The sequence below is a fragment of the Bidens hawaiensis genome, unplaced genomic scaffold (assembly GCF_021521415.1).
Source record: "Bidens hawaiensis isolate Kalapana, Puna unplaced genomic scaffold, B.hawaiensis_p1.1 tig00067577_1, whole genome shotgun sequence".
In the NCBI taxonomy this organism is placed as follows: Eukaryota; Viridiplantae; Streptophyta; class Magnoliopsida; order Asterales; family Asteraceae; genus Bidens; species Bidens hawaiensis.
The window spans coordinates 2951-8139 of record NW_027501982.1 but is presented as its reverse complement, the minus strand read 5'-3'; the positions used below and the strand labels follow the sequence as shown (position 1 = coordinate 8139).

Sequence of the window (5189 nt, the reverse complement as noted above, 5' to 3'; positions counted from 1 at the left end):
GATGACGTGGCTAAGTAAACGGGGACACGTGTCCAACCACGTGTCAACATGTGGCACGATATGACAGGCCACGTGTAACCATCTGGTAAGGCAGCGTCACTTTGCGGCGTCACGATACGCGACGGGGTAAAGAGGAACCCCTCGCGTATCGCGATGGGTCACGGATTTTTCCTAAAGAAGGGGGTGATGGGTATTGAGCTATTCTCATCCCACCACACCTCTACTTTCACACACTTAACATAGGAAAGCGTGCCCGATTTTCGTGAAAAGCCGACATCCTATTTTCTCGTAATTTGTTCAAGTAACAAAGTCATAAACAAGTTAGCAATCATATAAGGGAGTAGATCAAGATCCGACCATCAAGTTTTCTTATTATTATCATTCCAAGTATCCATACTAAGGTAGGAGTTACGTTTAAGTTATTTGAATTATAACTTAGATATTAATCAAGGCTATGGCCTTTAATCTTGAAAGTATTTTATAAATATGCTATAATAATTCATAAACATTTCTTCATAGCAAAGTAATGTTAACAAAGATATATTTTGACGGGCATGTAGTAAACTGTAAGTGTAATATCACTAGTAGTAAGTTTCTTGCCTAAGGAAAAGAAATTCATACAAATCCCAATCAACTGAGGGTCACGTTACTTACCTGGAGTAACTTACCAACATGCTATAACATATTAATCCAAAGAATGCTACATCAAATATCACATAAAATTTAAGTATTTTCATTCACAAACAAAGATAAACGATATCAAGGTTAAGATTAGCAATCCTAGCTTAATCAAAACACCATTAAGATATTTATACAAACTTATTTAGAAATACTTCCGCTGAGCTTGTCGAGAAAACTATATTTGTATTGTAACCGTCATTCAACTTTTTTTGGAGTAATACGCGTTCAATAGCATATAGCTGACGTATTTTTCCAACCCATTGCAGATAATTAAGTATTAGTAGCAATAGCAAGGATTGGAGTCTTCAGGAAGATAGAAGCGCGTTACAAGATAGCTCCATTTTTTATAAACTAAATACTTGTATTATGAACGCATATTTTGTAAAACGAATACTTGGGTATTTAATTCCCATGTAAATTTTCAATGTAAATTAATATTATATTCAGCCTAAAGTCTTCTGCTAAAATTAACCCATAAACTATAATATATTTACAAAAAATGTACCAACTTGGGGTCACACGCCTTGGCCCTAAGTCAGGGTATGACATTTATAATGGGTGTGTTCAAGGAAAACTGTCTCGTGAAGCCTTTCCTCATCATAGTTCTAGAACGTCTCAGATTTTAGATCTTGTTCTTGCAAACGTATGTAGACCAATGCCAGTTCAATCCCTAGGAGGTAACAAATTGTTCCTATTATTTACCAATGATGTTAGCATAATGACATGGGTCTATTTTTAACATGATAAAGCTGAGGTATTCAATAAGTTCAAGTTGTTTAAGGCTAAGGTTGAAATAGAAACAGGGCTGAAGATTAAGGCATTAAGATCTTATCATAGGGGAGAGTTCATTTACCATGATTTTATGAAGTCTTGTGAAGATGTAGGAATTAGAAGAGATCTAACGGCCCATATACCCCACAACAAAATGGGGTATCTGAGCGAAAGAATAGAAGATGGCTACATGTATGCTACAAGAAAATAATTTAAGCAAAGTCTTCTGGGCAGAAGCTGTAGCTACGACCATATACATCATAAACATGTCTCCCGCACGCGCATTAGATTATCAAACTCCATATGAGCTATGGTATGAAATAAAACCTTTTGTGCATCATCTTAAAGTATTTGGGTGTGTGCCTTATGGGTTAAAGCCTAAAAACAAAGGAAAAGTTTGATTCCAAAAGTCGTAAGTGCGTATTCATAGGTTACTCTGCTAACTCAAAAGCCTATAGGCTATATGATCCAGTTTCTAGAAATGTTGTAATTAGTAGGGATGTTATTTTTTATGATCTGGCTAAATAGAGCTCTAAAGGTGAAGGCAAGCATGATCTGGCCAATGATCTTGTATTTCAAAGGGGTGGAACCAATAGAAGCGGTGTAAATGGTGTTCCAAGTGTCACTAACAATAACTCCTCAAGTGAATCTGATGATACATCATATAATGAGCAGCCAAACAATGAGGAGCCAAACACCCCCAGACCGACTCGTGTAACAAGGGCAAGTCACACAACAACAATAGAAAAGGCAAATACTACTCCAGCCAAAGAACGAACCCTTGATGATTTGTATGATCATACAATCCCTATAGAAGACTACCAAGCTTGGAAACTTTGCACTCTCACTTATGGAACCAACAAATTTTGATGAAGCAGCTTATCACAAATAATGGATTGAAGCCATGAATGTCGAATTGTAGGCTTTAAAGCATCACAGCATCTGGTCCTTAACCGATCTACCAGAAGGGAAGAAAGCTATTGCGTTGAAATGGGTATACAAGATTAAGCGCATAGCCAAAGGCAAGGTACAAAAGTATAAAGCACGGTTAGCGGTGAAAGGGTAATCTCAAGAATATGGAGTAGACTATGCAGAAACATTTTCTCTTATTGCACGTTTTAAAACGATTCGGGTTATACTCTCTTTAGCAGCCCAACAAGGTTGGGAAATATACCAATTTGATGTTAAATCGGCCTTCCTAAATGGGCCACTCAAAGAAGATGTGTTTGTAGTCCAGCCTCCAGGGTTTGGAATACTTGCTATCAAAACTACCATAGGGTGTTTTAGCATACTACCTTTCAAGATGAAACATGAAGAGGAGAATGATCTTGAATGGCTAGTCTTCAATGGAGAAGATCCTCAAGCTTGTATATCCACAAGCCAATAACAAAGCACCCTTGATTGTTAGGATTTACACACTTGAAAACTCCTTCTTGATCCTTCCTATCTTGGCCGAATTCCAGAGAAAAAGAAAGAGTTTACTTGCAACTTTTGTGTGTGAGAGAGAAAGAAAAGTTGCAACCCTTTTACACACTTCTCTTGTCCAATTAATCTCCTTGCATGTTCTTGAAAAGCCGTATTAATAAGTAGATGAGAGAGAAAGATATTTCCTACCCCAAATTAAAACCCTTAAAATTTTAATTACTTATGTTATATTTGTTACATAATAATAAAATGTAACATAGCATAACGTAAGTAACATGCATCATGTTATTTAACCAACTTAAATAACATTATAAAATATTTTCTCTAAAAATATAAATTAACCATATAATTTATTTACAACACAAGTGAAAATATTTAGAAACCCATTTTCTAAATGTCGTAAGTGTCGATATTTATTTATTAGATAATATCTTAAAATAAATATCGTGGGTATTTGTCTAGCTTGTTATTGGGTATTACCCGATTTTGATCATAACATACTAGCCACATCAACTCTAATATGTGTCTTGGGCAGACTGATTCCAACTGATGACATTATATATACTACCTCTTCCAAAGCTTTGTAACAAGAATTTCAACATAAGATGATTTATGGAATTTAAAATGTCTGATCTTGGAGGGTTAGAATACTTCCTTAGTTTAGAAGTAACTCAAAGAAGTGGTGGTATTTTCATGTCTCAATAGAAGTATGCAAGTGACTTGTTAAAAAGGTTTGGAATGGAGAACTGAAAGATGGCTCTAACTCCTATGAATAGTGGAGAGAAATTACAAGTTAATGATGCTAGGGAACAAGTTGATGAAATATTATTCATAAGTCTTATTGTTGGGCTGCTGTATTTGACTCACACAAGGCCCAAACTTGCATATCCAGTTGGGTTTATATCACAGTTAATGCGGAATTCTTCTGCATGTCATTATGGAGCAGCAAAATGTGTGTTAAGGTATGTAGCAGGGATAGTTGACTACGGAATTTGGTATGAAAGGGGAGAGAAAGTTTATTTGGAAGGTTACATCAATAGTGATTGGGCAAGTTCAATTGATGATCGAAAGAGCATTTCAGCAAATGTGTTCTCAATAGGTACCGGTGCAGTAACTGGGATTTCTAAGAAGCAACCTATTGTGGCTCTTTTATCAACTGAAGTTGAATACGTTGCAGCTACAGGGGCTACATGTCAAGCAATTTGGTTAAGACGGTTAATGAATGAATTGGGGTATGCATAAGAGGAGGCAACACACATTTATTGTGATAATGTATCTGCGGTTTTCTTGTCTAAAAATGCAACTTTACATAGCAGGAGCAAACATATTGACATCAAGTATCATTATATCAAGTGTTTGGTGTAAACGAATCAATTTGAGTTAAGAGCATGTCACACTCAAGAGCAACTTGCAGACTTGCTAACGGAAGCCATAGCTACTGAGCAGTTTTGTTACTTACGTGGAAGATTGGGTGTAGGGGAGGATATTGGAGCTAGGTCAACTAATTCAAGTCTAATGTACAGTTGAGATTTTTCAGCCATCAGGGTTTGAGTTGGAGTCAAATAAAAGACGGGTTCTATTGGTTTATTTAAGCATGTGTTTTACCTTTTCTTTAGGATAAGTTGTTAGTCTTTGATTTAGTCTTTTTGTTTACGTTGTATGTTGCCTATTTAAGGTTTGTTTTAGTTGAAGTTTAATCATGTTCTTTTCAATAAATTTTTGTGTTATATCAATCTGATCCATCAGATTATACAACAAATGGGCTAAGACCTGTCAAGTTTTTGCAAATGTATGATCGAGTTCGAGATTCTATGTTTACAACATTAATTTTGGTAGTTCAAAATTTTGACCAGACTATGGGCAATCGGTTAATTCATGAAAATGCGTGACAAGGTTAGGCAAAGTTCATATCACAAGTCATGAGGGGATGTTGTAAAGACTTAATTACAACTTACAATATCATGGCAAAAAGTTGTTAAAGCTTCACCAAATGCGAAAAGTGATCAGCATGGATAAACTTCAGTGAATCATTGTAACATGCAAATACATTAAGAACTGGGAAGTGCATGCGATAACTTGAGGGTTTTCATGGTCCTCAGCCCTCACAATAAATAAGGGCTTTAATGTCCGTATTATGTTTATTTTGTAGTGTGAGATCACTAGTCCTAGGTAGCCCACCTATGGTTAGTGGAGCTTATACAATCTACGTATGTGTGTATGTATGACGTAATATTTAAATCATGAAATACTCACCGGATTATCAACACACGTACATATTCTTCTTGTTTGTTGTTGTTTGACCAATTTCACAT

The 5189-nt window shown here is 35.8% G+C and overlaps 1 pseudogene; it reads left to right on the top strand.

Annotated features, from left to right (window-relative positions):
• Nucleotides 1–3630: 3630 nt before the first annotated feature.
• On the top strand, nt 3631–4119 carry LOC143604995 (secreted RxLR effector protein 161 pseudogene; annotated as a pseudogene).
• Nucleotides 4120–5189: the final 1070 nt, after the last annotated feature.